This window comes from Rhipicephalus sanguineus, chromosome 8 (genome assembly GCF_013339695.2).
Source record: "Rhipicephalus sanguineus isolate Rsan-2018 chromosome 8, BIME_Rsan_1.4, whole genome shotgun sequence".
Taxonomy (NCBI): Eukaryota; Metazoa; Arthropoda; class Arachnida; order Ixodida; family Ixodidae; genus Rhipicephalus; species Rhipicephalus sanguineus.
The window spans coordinates 167,626,546-167,643,320 of NC_051183.1; the positions used below are offsets into that span (position 1 = coordinate 167,626,546).

At 44.4% G+C, this 16,775-nt stretch overlaps 1 protein-coding gene and 1 long non-coding RNA gene across 4 annotated transcripts in view; one reads left to right on the forward strand and one right to left on the reverse strand.

The window, feature by feature from the left end:
- LOC119402466 (putative phospholipase B-like 2) overlaps positions 1-16,775 on the forward strand; it is a 333,446-nt gene that overhangs the window by 39,058 nt on the left and 277,613 nt on the right. The window lies entirely within an intron of this gene.
- On the reverse strand, positions 923-15,780 carry LOC125759636 (uncharacterized). Of its 2 annotated transcripts, none has more exons than XR_007417269.1 (5): positions 14,733-15,780; positions 11,130-11,258; positions 9,282-9,421; positions 6,844-6,948; positions 923-1,043 (listed from the first exon to the last, which is right to left on the reverse strand). It is a non-coding gene; the product is annotated as an uncharacterized LOC125759636 (long non-coding RNA). The 2 variants fall into 2 exon arrangements; XR_007417268.1 differs by having other exon boundaries at positions 6,848-6,948; positions 14,733-15,775.

Consider the following 16,775-nt stretch of genomic DNA (forward strand, 5'->3'; position numbering starts at 1 on the left):
TGACGCATGAACCAGAATTCCAAGTTTTCCTCCACCTTCGTTCCTGAGCCAGCATCGTCGCATTGTTAAGGTCGAAGCCATAACCTGTCGTCTAGCAGTATTCAACAAGCTGTCTTAAAATGCGCTCCATGGGTGGCTTTAGCAACATTCCCACTTTGTGTTCTTTGAACGTCTGTGGCATTTTCCTGCTCGACTTGCTGATGTAAGTGGTGTCGTGAACCCCACAATGTACTCTGTAGAGTACCCTGCTCTAATCATCCGCAGGTGTGCGGTCTTTGGGCTTTGTGAACACATGTCCTAAGGACAAGGTATACACAAACACCGCCGAAGATTAGAGTGGGATCATCTACGAAGTACAATGTGGAGATTGCGACACAACTTGCATAGACGAAATGGGTTGAAGAAGGCGATCGAAGGTTAAAGAACACAAAGAGGATGTTGCGAAAACCACCCATGCAACGTGCTCTAAGACGGAGCTTGTTGAACGCTGCTGAATGACAAGGCATAACTTTGACCTAATCAATTCGACGATGCTACCTTGTGCACAAAGGTCGGAGGAAAAAAAAAATCTTGGAATCATGGTTCATTCATCACGGCACATTGGCTTGCAACAACAACAGTGGCCCTCTACGAGATGTTTACAAGGAAATGTGCGACTAATGGACTGGTCAAACTCCGCTTATATTTGCCAGCGTATACTGAGAATGTCGCCTGCATAGGTGGCAAAACTTTCATGTCATTTTGTTAATAATTGTTGGGTCAAGTCAAAGTAAACATTTTACAATCAAGCTACACATCCCGGGCTGGTAGATGTGGGGGTAGCATGCCATGTGTAGATGCACTGTACTGTGTGAACTTGCTGATGACGGAAGCATACCTGCTGCTTCATGCCAAATAAACAGTGAAGTACACTACTACATGCTTCTTTAAATGCCACTTCGGCAGATGTATTCAGGAACATATTTGTCAAAAGTGTTGCAAGCCTGCTTATGAAACTGTGTGCACGGCCCATGGACAGCTCCACTTCGCTCCTTTCTGTACGTCTGAAAAGGAAGTAAAAGAAAACACCTAGAGCAACAGCAGTGTTCAGAATTTATACCCATTTAAACATTGACATGGTGCATGTGCACATGGCCTCCCTTAGCATCACTGTTTCAGAAATCAAAAAAGCAGAAACGATATTTTGCAGATATTTCTGGACTCGTTCTGATCATATGAAGGACAAGCACCATGATTTCACGAAGACTTATTGCTATAGTACACAAGAATTCAGGGTTAAGCACACTACGTTCTAACTGCAAGAGTATTTATGTACGTGCATTACCAATTCTATTCAATTACTGTCATGATGTTGAAGCAAAAGTCTTAACAGTTACAATTTTTGTACTTAATGCTGCCGAGAAGGCCGAGAGTTATGTGGGTGAAGAAATGAAGAATTGCGCATGTATAAAATGGAATCGGCTCGCACAAGACGAGGCAAATTGTAGACCACTGCGAAGGGCTACTGCTGCAGTGCACATATAAGGCTGAAGATGACAAAGATTAAAGCGTAAACGTAAAGGATGAGAATTAAATTGAGAAACAAGCTTGCTGTCAATAGCTCTTGAATTCTATCAGAACACAACATGACAGTTGTATATCCTGTGCATCTTAACGTGACAAAAGTTGAGCTGAAGATGGCAGCTTGAATGAATGTCAAACCATTGAACAAAGCGTGTTGCTGGAGCCAATGTTTCAACAAATTGATGCGTCTAAGTTGTTGCAGCAACTTTGATGCAATTCGTTGCCCCTCTAAAGACCAGTCCTCTTGTTGAATCACTAGCTCCAACAACATTCGTTGTTCAACAATTATTTCATGAGCTGTACATCTCGTTACATTCATTACAAACCTCTACTGTACCAAATGCTACTATGGCAATGATAGTGGGTGCAATACTTAAGCTGCAGTGTCATAAGCAGGTGACCGGCTATTCAACTCTTTAAATATACCAGATCCATAAAGACTGCAAACCATGAGGCAAGCACAACACAAAGAACAAGCGTAAGGAAATTGAAAGAGGTTAACTTTAATAAACGAGGTATGGAATTAGTCATCCCCATTTTAAGTATACAAGGTGGTTTTTTAACGAACTCCTTTGCTGTTGGAAAATATCATGCTGCTAAAAAGGTCATACCTGTAGTCAATGATAATTTCCAGGACGAAATTTCGTGATGCTGAGAGCATGCGTTAAACTTTATGCACGATAAGCGTTAGGTGCAATGTCAGAGACGTGGAGATGATTTAATGGATAGCAAATACTAAAAATGAAAAGCTCTGAGTAACTATCGCAAGAATAAGGACGAAGTAAGGAGGGAAGCATATGGTAAGCTAGTGCAATGTCTGAAGCGAGGTAATCTTGCCTTAGAATATGCAGTCATAAAGTGAGATCCAGTAAGTAGGCGTCACATGCACTGGTTGTGAGAGAGATATGAAGATGACGGACCACCTTTTAAATAAATGTAAAAATGTCCACCCATGTGCGTGTTGGGAACTAGCTCTCATGAAGCCCTAGGCTTAGAGAAAGCTTGATAAAGATGAACACATCCACAAGAGAAATCAGTAAAAGACAGATGGAGGATTGGTAGTGGAAAAGCAGCGAGAACAGCCAAAAACAAAACTGCAGGGTCTTTATGTACAATGCCGAAAAATAAGCTACCTATAATAAGTTTTTTTAAGGAAAGAAATTTAATTCAGGTAGGAAAGGCATTAAGCCAATTCAAAAATTGTGCTTGGCCACTTGCATGTCAATGCTTCGCTTTAAAGGGAACACACATAGCATCCATCCATCTACAGATGTGAAACTGCGTCATGCAAGATAACTTATACAAAGTTATTGCTTTGAGCAATTAGAGCAAAATATTTCAGGAGAGCACATAACTGTGCTGGTTAGTACATGATTACGATGGGAACAAACAGCGCTGGGCACGGGACGGAAAAAAAAGGTAGACGAGGGCGACAGCACCCTCGTCTATTGTTCTTTCTTCGTCCCGTGTCCGGCGCTGTTTGTTCCCGTTTTAATGCAGAATATTTCTTTCTTTAATCTGAAGGTGGCAGTGTTTCATGGCTAAAATAGTTTACTAATTTGCATTTCAAGTTACATTTTTTCAGCCATAAGGAAACACTGCAAAATGCTGAAGTTCTAATGTTAACATTTATCAGGAGAAAGACTAATTCTTTTGTATGGAATACCGAAGGTTGATTTCTAAAGTTCATTGCCTTTGTATTTTGTGCTGTTCCCTTATCATTTTCCTTAAGACGGTTGTATAGATGTTCTTGGTTTATCTTGTGTTTTGTATATGTTATGCTCCTGTTTTTGCTTAGCAAGATCATTTTATGTGTAACTTATCACTGTAGCCCACTTTGCAATACTGCTTACTGGTGTCAGCAGTATTGTCAAGTAATAAATAAATAAGTAAATAGATATCCACTTTGTCATAAAACTACTATGAAAACAAAATAAACAGAAACGTTGCACCCAAACTGTAACAGAGTCGGAAAAAATAGCTTTTGACCCATATTGCAGCTTAGCTTTTGATATGTAGCATTCGAAACAGAAATGTCGCCAAGACATTAGTGTGTGGTATACTTTGCTGGCAATTTATATTCCATCTAAAAAAAATATATACTGCTTGGTTGTAAGCAAGGAAAAATTTACTTAAGTGAATAATCCCTAGGAAAAATTTTGCAGCGCGAAATAACACAAGGACGAGAAGGGAGGACACAAGACGTGCGCTAACTTTCAACAGAAGGTTCTGTTGAAAGTTAGCGCAGGTCTTGTGTCCTCCCTTCTCGTTCTTGTGTTATTTTGCGCTGCAAAATTTTTCCTAATGTCTTACCAACAAGGCCGAATTTCTCCCCTTGTGAATAATCCCTAGCCTGCACAGAGTCTCGTTCCTTGACCTTCGCTGCACAGCACATTGGCACAGGATTCACGCGGGTGCCCCTGTGCTCATATAGTGCAAGTCTAAATGTTGCAGATTTAAGCAATACTTCTGTCTGAAATACCATGCAAGAACAATGATGTGCTGTGCAGTGAAGGCAAAGCTCCAAGAAACTTCCCACAGCCTTGTTATTTTTCATTTGAAAAAATTATTTTTCGCTTGAAGATAATATTACACCTTAAAAACTTTGTCTAAATTATCGCACGAGGAAAGCACACTATGCTGTGTAAGCAACAGTTTTGCTGGAACTCCCACACAGCGAAAGAGAGCCCGCAATATGGGTTCAAACACTACTTCTTCCAAGTGTCAATTTTGAAGACATTTTTGCTTCTTTTTGCCAGCATTTTCAACCCTTGGTATATGCACTGAACTCATACTGTGAATATATTTCACATGAAACATTCAGTCTTTTTTACAATATACATAAAAATGATGCATTTTGCAATGTTTCCTCACGACTGCAAATAGCATAAATTGAAATGAAAACAAATTCGACTATCATAGTCATGAAATATTGGTGACTATGTTAAAGGGATACTGAACAAAAATTTGAAAAAGCTACGAAAACACTTACATTCGACTCGGACGACACGACTGTTCCTGTACGCAGCGTTTATTTCACGTAATTTCGAGCAGTTGGCCGTATTTTTAGTGGATTGTGAGAGCGCGGCGGCTGCACGCCACTGCGCTTGTCGGCGGACGTGACGTCTAGTGCTCCAGCAAGAGGGGGGCAACCGGCACGCTGTCTCCTGCCCTGCCACTTCCCTTTCTCCACCTCTCCTCTCAAGAACTGAGGGTGGCTGGTGTGGCGCTGAGCCTTGTCCTCTTTTCCCCACATAGGAAACAAAATAGCGCTTATTCCTCAAAAACCGCTACAACTACCGAGCGTGTCGCGAGAGCGCAAAGATGCAAGGTGCGAGTGACAGTGGTTCCACGAGCGGTCATTGCGACTCCGAGTTCGACAGGCCTCCAAAGCGGATGCGCCAAATACAACCATATGCGTGTGACCATTCTGCTGTGTCAAGCGACAGCAAGGACGACGAGCCAGACGAGCCGCCGTAGCCCAACGTGGTTCGGCAGCCGGAACCAGCAATTTACACAGTAACTCATAGTCACTATCCTCGAAGTGTTCGGAGCACAAAAAGTCACGCTTTGAAGGCACCCACGTTGGCTGGGGTGGGCACGCAGCGCGAATCCATATCCTTCGGAGCTTCGGCTCAGTTGGAAAGGTTTGACAGGGCACACCCTAGCGCAGAACAGCGTTGAGGCATTCTGCGTTGTCAGGTGCTTCACCGTTCACATTACGTAGCAGCACACAACACAGACGGCAAATTCGTAGACGTGGGTGCAAGCTCCGCTTGAGAAAACAAATATACGGCCGAGAGCGCCGCAATGGCGTCGTTGGCTGCTGGTTGAGAACACGCACGGAGAACACCTTCCCGACCGTGAAAACACGTTTTGAGAGAGACGCGCAGCAGCGGGTGGCGGCTTGCGATGTCGATTGGTAAGCGATTTTGCTGCGAGCACGGTTGGCGAGTCACTATCCGCGGAGTTTCGCGTCACTTCCTCTCTAGTTCGCGGCGCGGCCGCTAGACGCGCCAATTCGCGAAAAATGCATTAAATTCATTATTTTCTGCTAGTCTCTGGCTGAAATGAAGGTTGTTTCAACAAATTTCAGCACCCAATCTTTCAATTGAGTCATTTATCTCGGCGGCGAAAATTTTGTTCAGTATCCCTTTAAAGAAACAAACGCTTTGTAGTAATAGCTCGACGCAATAATCATGTGTCAATTAATTTGCCTGACACAGCTTCATTTCTGCGTGCGAAGTTTGAAAGGTCTTTGCTGCATCATGCAATTCTTTCCTCGAAAATAACGCTTGAATGACTACTTCCCACACTGAAACATAACAGCACCAGTTTTACAAAATATTGGAAATGGTCAAAAAACGACCTGGCACACTGCCGTGAAATGACCCAAATAGGTACTAAAATAAAACAGTGTGCACTGTCAGACACTATAATGAAGCACTAATCTGCTTGTATTGCTAAATTACTTCAAAACCCTGCTCTGAATAACTGCCCACAAGAAGTTGATTGCGAAAAATTTACTTTAACCACTGACCTATTTTGATCTATCTCTAGTATAATGACTCCTAACCTTCGGCACACACACAAAGGCACAAAGCATTTCATATGCTTCAATGCCTTCGAACAGTACGGAAGGTCATATGTTAAGAAATAGCGTAAAATCTGAACTAATTTTAACCAGCTATGTTTTTATAACATGCAAACATTGAGAAATACACAATAATTTAGTAACTCGCCCCCTCTAAAACTGTTGCTGTCACAGCTCCAAATTCTATTCACGAGCTATAATGGCTAAAATATTAAAACACAGCTGCATTTCCATCTCATTGGTGGATGCAAACAAGTCTACACGAACAGGCATGCACTTTAGATTGACTTCACAAGCCAGATATCCGGTAATCCTGCCGTTGGAGAACGTTACCAAGTGTATGAGCTGGACTACTACATAAGCTAAAATGGATGCTTGTGTGTTGGTATGACAGAGCGTAAACAAAGCAGTGCAGAAGACTGAGCACACGAGCACAGCACTGTTTGTGTCTTCCTTTTTCTTGTGCTCCGTCTATTGCGTTTTTTTACACTAATGCATTAATTGGGGAAACAACTGGCTGCCGCAATTTGGTCATCTAGGTCGAACTTTCTGGGCCTTGTACCAGACTAAAGAGCTCTGTTGTGAAAGCAACAGGGTGTAACAATATTGCACTACAAATCAGGGAAGCATCGATAAGAATGTTCAGCCAAAATAAAAGGCTTCAGCAAATTGTTTAAGACACATACTCACAGGTTAATGCTCATTCACAGCTTCTACGGCAGCCCCATGATTTCTGTGCATCCATCTGTGCGTGCCTTCCTTCTGCCTTTGGGCAAGTTCGTGTAGAATGTCTGCCAGGAAAACAAAAACATCAGAAACAAGTAGACTTTTTTAGCATGCCTCACATAACCCAAATTAACTTTTTTCTCCCCATGAGGTAGCTGTTTAGAAAGCATCCAAACAGCCGCTGCTTTGTCTATGTATAGCTCATAACCAATTAGTAGCATCCAACATGACACCTGGTCATTGTCAAAGCATACGAGACAAGAAACTGAGACAAGTATAAGCAAAGAGCAAGCGGCTATATTTCGCCATTATATCGTTTCCTAATCCAGCCCGATGCATTCATCTCTTAAGTTTAATTTACACTGCTATTTTGGTGTTCGCCCTAAACTTACTTTCCAAATAACTCACTAGATAACCTATTTCTCTTACGCACTATATGAATACATGTTAAAAAGATGGGGCATGCAAACATGGACACAAGAGAGTCAAGATGCCTAAAACGCTGAGATCACTAACTGGAGGCTCATCACCTAATCTACCTTTACATTGTCGAGGGCGTAAATGCACGCCAAAATTCGATGAATGCAGTTTTGTACAAGCACATGAATAAACAAATGCGTCCAATAGTCGAGGCCTGGCATATCGATAATGGCAGTGCACAAGAGAGCCAACCGTCGATTAACTAGCATAAAGAAGAAATCAGATGCTTGAGCAGTTATCTCTCACGTAGACTATCGCGCGTGCCAGATTGATAGGTATCGCCTCTTGCCTGGGCATGCACAGATAAGTTTCTGTGTCTACTTCATTTTGTGCCACTGTCCACCTTTCCAGTTGGCGTTAGTGGTGTCTTGGTTTCTCTCTTGTGTCCATGCTTGCATGCCCTGCCTTTTTAACATGAATACCTACCAACCAGCTCAGCTGTCTGTTATACTAAATATGCATATAATCTAGGATTACCACTCTGTCCACTTGCTGATGTAATAATAACAATGGGGGTTCTGTAATGTAAACGTCAAATTAAAAGCACAGGAACCTCTAGGATTTACACCTCCACCGAAAGTGCAACCACTCCATCAAGGATCGAACCCGCACAGTTCAGATCAGCAGCTGACCATTATAACCACTGTATTGCAGCGGGGGATGTTCACTTGGTAATGTAGGTTAATGTTAAGGATTATGGAAAGAGCTGTAGGTTGAAGAAAGACATGCAATTAAGCAAGGAGCTGCAGACATTATGCAGTTTAGATATTTCTGTAATCCAAAGGGCTGGTGCTCAGGGCATGTACCTAAGGAACTCCTGTTCAGCGTCTCTTTTCGAACCAAAGCTTAGCAGAATTGATGTTCCTGTCTAGATATGCCCCTGAAAACCACAGTTAAATAGCTGCAAAGTAAACACTAGAAGACAGAAAAAAATCCATCACTTGTATGATATTAAACACATCAAGATGCAAATACAACAAACACCCTGGACTGTGAAACGCATTGATTGAAAAGATATCAGTTAAACAAAGCAGCATAGCAATGAACTGTCATGTAGCTGCCACAGGGCAAAAAGCAGGTGGCTCTGGTGCCATGAAAAATCTATAATAACACTTGTTGAATATAGCAGGATGTTTTGTATGATAAATGTATAAATTACCACTCGCAGAAGCTGACATGCTATTTTAAAAATGAGCATTGCAAAAAATAAAGCAAGAAAACCACGTGACGTGTGAATTTACCATTCATAATTTAAGGCTAAAGGGCCCCTAAACAACCCCGGAGTCTAAAATTTGTGACAACTGCACGCTTGTACAACATGAACATGTTGTCACATGAATTTTTTTATTAAGTGGTGTAATAATGAAGCCACAGGGGATAGAACAAACATTCCAGCTGGTTTCACTTTCTCGCTCAGCCTGACCATCCTGAAGAGGGGCTTCCTCGGTGTGCCACTGTGCCAAAGCGGTGCGGTGAGGAAGCACAGTCAAAGCACTGGCGAGATAAACCAATTCGCAACACTTGTGACAACAACAGATACTGCATCATCACAAAGCCAAAATGCCGTTTCGTATTGCAGAGGACTATTCAACAGTCAGCGTTACTTAATGTTGCTCATAGGCAACATTACACCACTTCGCTATCAAAGAGGACTGGTCAAGCGCTGAAGAGGAGGTGCGGTTATTGTTTTTAGAAGTGGAGTGTCTGACATTCGCACAATGTGATTCCTGCGGCCCTCTGTACGAATTAGCGAGCTTGTTTGGGAGGTCTAAAAAAAGAAGTAGGAGCCTGCTGACTGGCCCTTTAAGAGAATGTAAACATACACTGGAAGGAAGTACACTTGTAGACATATTACTATAAGCTATAAAAAACAGGCAATTAACATGCTCAATCCATGCAGCATAGGGATGTCTCACACCTTTGCAAGAACTTTACTATGGTGGCTGCATGTTTGTGTAGGCCAGAAGCAGCAGGCATGTGGCTTCCATGAATTTGACCCGTTCGTTGAAGGGAAACTGCTGCTCACATCCTTGTAGCACTGCTTTTTGAAGATGCTTCCTGCGATAACAAAATGACCACAACACAATTATGGTCTGCAAATATCCACAGATGACCTACATTGCTGCCCTTTCTCATTAAATTCAGCTCTAGACTAAACACTGCAATAGCAGCATCCTCCTACATTACAGGGCATCATACTGCTTTCATTGGCCTGGTTTTTAGTTCAATAATTGTTTTCACCCATAACAGAATGTAGCACTAGTAAAGATTCGGTTGGGGAGGGTGCAGTCGTAAAGTGTGTATGCAAAGTAAGGATATGAAAAAAAAAACAATGGCATAATTTCACATGAGATATAACAATTATCATAATTCCTGTAATGTCAGACACCACGAAGTGTTTAATTGAGCAAGTTTTGACTTTAAACTATCAAAAACAATGCCCTTTATGGAAAGTGGGATTTGCAGAGTGAACTCTGATGATGAAATTGGCTGTCTTTACTGGCTCTGTAGCTGCAAGTGCATTGCTAAAGCCACTTATATGCACTTAACAAGCCTGTGTAATGGTATTGACAAATGGACAGAGAAGACAAACTCATTCGTTCTCACTTAGCTGCCATCACAGCAATACGTTGCTTCGTGTCAGGTTTCCTGGTATGCAGAATGCACGAACTTGGTGGCCGTGCCATTACTCAGTAAACATGATCGACATCTGCTCCAACTGCGTAAGTACCTGGAAAGTGCTAAATTACACAATCAGCTGTACCATGCACACATAATGTAAATTCTAGCAGTGGCAACATTTCGCACCTCATATTAGCCTATGGGCATTGTACTCGTTGATGCTGCCAGCTGCATGCACTGTTTTTATTTCTAGCATGCATAGCACATGCACACAAAGCACCCAATAACTGTGGGAAGCAGAATAGATCGTCCGAGGTAATCAATAAAATTGATTGACAAGAATTCCACACATCACTCAAGCCTGTTGTTTAGCATAAGTGATGAGAATGTGCAGCCAAATGTACACAGCAAATTCAGTATTGGCCTTGAAGAATTGCAAGATAGGTTGAAGCTTTCCAGAAACAAACCGTATACAGTAAAGTCTGTCCCAGATACTGAAATCATGAAGTTATAAATTTTAAAGCGGGCCGCTATATTCTTCAGGCGCCATGCATTGCATTTATGAAAACGCCAACATCCCTGTACAACAATGCATGCTGCAAGAAGTCATAAACATTAATATTTTTGGCACAATGCCATTTCCCAGTACCACGTTTTACAGAAAGGCAACATTTTCCTTTGCAAAACTAAGCCATGTTCCCAGGCAAAATGCACTGTCCATGGTGACAAACACATGGAGTATACGCTCTTCTATACAGCTTAGCTGGTTTACTGGAACTAAAAGCTACGGTAACGCTGTCTTAATCGAACTGGCTAGCAAGAGCCTTCTCGCTGCTGTTTATGTGAAGTAATTTCACCTTGGTGGAACGTCACAAGAGTAAGTGGCACATAATAATGAGTGCGAGAACACAGTAACAGGTTGTGCAACGGCTACCAGGTATGCCCATTCGTGGAAACTGTGGGCTCTTCCCCCAAATGAACCAGTTGGAAATAACCCTTTTGCATGAATAAACTTAAGTTGGTTGCTGGCATACATAACATTGTTACTCTGCATTTCCATCTCATTTATCTAGCGCTCATTGTTTCCCTTCGACAATAGCTCAAAACAAGATTCTTCTTCATTAAATGGAACTTTGTACATTACCTTTACGTTGGCTACAGAAGCTTATTTCTTCTGCCTGAATAAGCACCTCCTATAGCATACTTGCCTCAGCCACCTTCTGGACTGCATGGTCAGCACTCCACTGTTTGTCGTGGCACTGCTGTTTGCTACCTGCAGTACGTTGCAAAAAACTTCAGCATTAAAAAAAAAAAGGGTTAAGAAAAGCCGAAACAGGTGTGCCAGCAGCACCTTGCCCTTTGAGGAGGGAGGAAGAGCTCTGATAAATGGCTAATTCAAGACAAGCGTTGTTCTTCACAAGCTATTATTATGCGATGAGAGGTGGGACTTCAATACACGGACGCACATATATTGCTAAAAGCAATTGAAAATTCAGCTGAAAGTACGGCTTGTCAAATTAGGTCAACGTGCATAAAGGATAAAAATGGGGCAAACCAACTGAACAAAATACAGTGTCATGCTGCAGAAATTGCATTTTTAGCAAATCTGTTATCTATTGCTTGAAAGATGATAAGCAATGTCCAAGAATGCTAACCTAGACGCTTTTGAGGGTCATGTTACTTAATGACAAATAAAATGCACGCCTAAAGAAAACATCCCTAAATACACTTTATTTCTCCCACTGCACCGATTCACGATTCACACGGTGGCGGATGATAATTCCTTCAGAGCTCGTGCGAACGGAATGAATGTTGAAGCTTCGGTTTCATGGCGTTACTCCAAGTAATTTGTCAAGAGACATGCATAAATTTGACATGCATAAACCGCATGACAATGGTGAGCCTGACAAAAATGTTGTCTCCTTTCAGCAAATATTAGCGTACAGCAGTGCGTGCAACCGAGCTAATTACCAAAACTTTATAACACTACCGACTACGTTCTTGACAAATGTCATGCGCGAGCACAATCCGCACAACTACAACCGCATTACACTACCACGGCCGCTACATAAAAAAACAGGTGCGGCCTGCTGGGTCGCGTCGCCGTCAATGGGCGAGCGCGGGTCGGCTGAGCGGCAGCTGTTTTGGGTGAGGGCGCCACTAGCACGGCCCTCAAGGCAGACGCAGGTTCGTGTTATTATGTGGTCGCCTCAGGATTTATGTGTGTCCGTGTGCATTTTCGTGTGCTTTCTCGTGTCTTGTGTGTGACCGCGCGTGTGAGCAGCTTGCCTCATGTTTCCTGCGCCTGAGTACGGTTTTTTGGTGCGCGCGTGTGTGGCAGACGGTTTTTTCTAGCGATGTGATGACGCGAAGCTGTTGTGTGCCGCTGTGTAACTCTTCTAGTGCGTGAAAAGACGCTACTGTGAAGTACCGCGTATTCCCATGCGATCTACAGTGTCGGGAAGCGTAATATTCGTAACAGAGCCCTTCTTTAAGTCAGAAACGAGCGCTAAAACAGGCGGGCGCGGCTGCATACTGACGACAGCATCAAGCCACTGCACCGACTGTTACCCCCAACGGGTGCGCGCAAAGAAAAAAAAAAGACGAGCATCAAAAGGCGCCCAGGGCGAACCTCTACCCTCTCCACCGAAGACGCTGTCGCGGTCGCGACAGCCTAACACAAGCGCAGAAGGGGAGAATTCAAGAAATCAAAGTGGAACCGACCGATTCCGCAGACGAACAGCCGAGACGAATTCCTTTCCCCTAGCTGTCGCTGCGCTACGTGTTACGAGCCGAACAGTCACTTGGAATGTTCGCGAAATCGGGAAGGATCCAAACGAGAGACGACGGAGGGTAGGACGGTATGGTGAAGTCGGCGAAGAAGTTATGTTGTTGATGTGAGTCGTGTAGTGGGGTCACTCGATCTTGGATGATGTAGTGATGGCACCGTGGGAGCACTGTTTAGAACAGTGTCGCCGAATGACGGTGACCAGAGCTGGAGTTCGTTTGAGTGTTTCCTGGAAGAGAAATATTCGAGAAACTTTCGAAGAATTGTGGGCTGCACACGTTGGGTGAATATTCAAGGCCTTTAAGTGTTCTTGGATAGTTCCTAATGGATGAGAGTGCATTTGTAGCACGGTAAGTTTGTTCCCGTTGTTTTAAACACCATCTAAGTGATGTTGTGAGTTGTAATTGATACCTGCCGAGTGTGGATGTTTGCATGATGCTTGTAGCCTTAACTGAGCATATATTTTGTTTGTGTTGTCAACTCTTGGCTCTAACTCTTGCTTTGGACCACAACCGGAATTTGTTGGCGCACTAACAGGACCTACATTTAAATTTTGTGTGCTTTCGCGCTGCGTTTCGGTGGGCCGATAAGTCAGCCCTTGGAATCTGCCCGACGACTACCTGCCCATTAAGGGGATCAGTGATTGAGTGACACTTTTCATTTCAGGTGAGTCAAACGGGCAGCATTCGTGGAGAGTATTGAAGCCCACTCTACAAAACACTGGTACTCCTAGTGCAAACTGTTCACATATGTGGTGTAATCGGCAGTTCTAATAACGACTTCAATATTCAACCTGTAATGTGCAGCTATAAAACGCGTTATCAACGCGTTATCTACGCCTGATTGGAGTAAGTGTCGGGCGCACAAACGCGGCTGTCGAAGCGCTTCTCCGTCAACAGCTGTACCAGTGGGGCTCTTCGATTTTCCATTTTCTGGCAGCCCGCTGGCTGCCAGAAACCAGCCAGCGGGTTCCGGTTCTGACAGGAAATGACGTTATATCACGTGGCCTAAAAACTTCTGGCAACCAGAAAGTGGTCGGGAGAAGTAAAATCGAATTTTGGGCTCGCGGCTGGGCGGCTCACAACTGCGTCGTCTGCTCCAACATGCTAGTACAAATTTTGTTAGTGACGATCGCTGGGCTGTTGGCCTTGCTGCGCGCTCACACGCTCCGCAGGCGTCACCAAACCGTTGTGTGCAAGGATGAAAATGTCGAAGAGCTCGTTGTGTGTCTGCTGATAAGCAGACTGCAACGAGAAGAACGGCATAGAGTTCCGCTGTATGTTAAGAACGTCGAGCCCCGTGTTATATAAGGCGTCCCGACTATAGTCACCCCGACTGTCTAGAATTACTTGCGCAGCCCTGGTTGAGGAGCTTGAAGCTTCGGCATTTTATCCTCAAGGCCTCCGAGAACGACCGAAGATTTCGGCCGAAAAGACGCTTATTTCTTGTCGCACTGGCCGAGAGCGGCCGAGGGTTCCGAGGCCTTTGCATTACGCGGAGTCCACGCAAAGATGGTCGCGAGCGCTCATCGTCCCTTTTGGCGTCTGCTAGCCAGAAAACGGCCAGAGAGCCGCCAGACCAAAATCGTCCTGGCGAGTTCTGGCGACCCGCGGGTCGCCAGATGCAGCCAGAGAGCGAAAAACGAATGCCCACCGGAAGTGCGCGCGCGGTGGGCGGAGCAACCAGAGCAAAAACGAATGCGTTCTGGCTGTCTCTGGCAGCCCGCGGGTAGCCAGATGTAGCCAGAAGTGGTAAATCGAATAGGCCCAGTGTGGTGGCGCCAGTGCGGGCGCAAGGAGAACTAGGCCCCGGACGCCGTTTCGGCGCCACGCAGCAGGCCGCACCTGTTTTTTTATGTAGCGGCCGTGACACTACTAACACGTTATGCGATTTTCTTCGGCGACAACGCGTACTACAATAAGAACAACTCACAATGTACGAAACGTAACGTTCACTTACCTCTGGCAATAAAAAATACGCTGGCAGCGTACACTGCTGGATGACCGCCGGTTTTCAATGGTGCGCCAAGCGAGGAATCGCCGAGCTACCGGCCGTCCCCGAGCGTCAAGGCATTTTCCAAGGCCACAGAACGCGTCGTCGAGAAAGGATTGCAGCGCTGCTACTCACTGCCGTGTACTGTGCCTCGATGTGAGCGGACAAAACGCGCATCAAGGCACCCTACTGACGTGCGGAAACATTTGAAGAACGTGTTTTTCAAAACCATGAATCGCCTCCGTCGGTCACACTGAACAAAGCAGTCGCAGACTGGAGTCGCACGGCCGGCATCTGGTGACTATTTACCAGCTACCGCGTATAACACTGCGTGACGAACTTGCGCTTAACGTCAGTAACCACAACTATCTTTCTAGAACACTTTACCACAACATACAACACACAATGCGAGGCAGCGCGGTAAAAGTCGACCGTATGAACAAAACTCGGCACGACGACACACACACGAACGCAGAACTATCGTGGCTAGAAAGGTTTGCCTAGTGTCGTGAGCGAGGCAGCGAGCCTGCCAGGCGGGAATAGCTTACGATGAAGCGTGCAGAGGGCGCGGCGCTCGCTGGCGCGCCCAGCACTGGTGCGCCCTGAGGAGTTTCTCGTTTAAAGCTTTGTAGTTGCGGTAAAAGCTCGTTGTGTAGGCCACACATGGCGCTGATAAATTGTAAAACGAAGAAAAGAAAACTCTGGAGACCATGCGGGCCGGTTAGCTTCTTCTGAACGGCACATGCTGGCGTAGAGAACAAACATGTAGGAGATTCGGGGTTTCCGTTCTAGTTTATTAACATTATTTTTCACGCAGTTATGTTTGAGTACAATGATTGAAATATTCATTGACAATTATAGCGGTTACTTCAAGAACAAAAATACAATGAACGGTGAATGAGACGCAAAGACAGATATTTTCGCGCAGAATGTGAGTAAACAGTGAAAGGAAAAGATAGGTGCATATAAAAAAGAAAAATAATTAATTAAAAGTAAGAATCAGCGAACAGTCAAATGAAATTTATGTACACATGAGGGACCTCCCTTGATGTTTCACGCCCACTCTTGCAGGCATACTGGATCCGTAGAAGCTCTGAATGAGAATCGATGCCTTTTCATTGCACGAGTTCTTTTGCATAACGTCATGGAACAGGTTGTCTTTTTCTTTTTAGGCATGTTGCGTTGGAGAGGCTAGAAAGATTTGCAGTCGCACGCGAGCATGCACGAACCTCTCAAGACGCAGCTCGGAATGAAATTGCAACAACCACGAAAATTCCAGGGTCGGATCTAAGAGGAACAGGGTACCGGTGCCCTTACCCCCTCCCCCCTTTAATTTTCGACGACCGTAGAGGCGGCCGCTACGGGTCGCTGCGAGCGCCTGCACCCCTTAGGGTTATAAAGGTAGCGACAACTACACGCGCGCCCTCTCGAGGGGTCCAAGGAGCAGCGATAGCAGACGACGCGCCGCTCGCTCCCGTGCATATTGCTGGCGCCTGAAACCGAACTCGGTGCTCGCTTGAACCGCTAAATTATTAATATTTGTGGCTGAAGATATTCAGCAGTTATCAAACTACAGGGAAAATAACGTTAACGAGCACGGAGCACGTTAAATATTGAAATAAAACGCGTGCGTTTCCGAAGCAGGTTCCAAGCGGGTTCGCCACAGCAGCAGTCATGCAGGGCATTTTTTGTTTCTTTGCATATTTTGACATTCAGCGTAACTTGAAGAACAGGTGGTGTTTGGGTGAGTTAAAAGAGCTTGTTTTCTAGCTCGAATAAAATAGGCAGGTAGTCAGCGTACTTGTACTTTCGGAAACTTCATCGAGCACCTAGCGCTCTTGTATTGCGTAGCGCAAAGTACGCGCTATTATTGGTTTGACTGTGTTTGTCAGTGTTCGGAAGTCTTCCCACGGTTACACGGTATTTTTAACTAAGCTTATTTTCTTTATACTCTAAGAGGTTTCTGCAGAAAGGGTGTTCCAATTGCCTACTGGGAGGTGACAAGGGGTG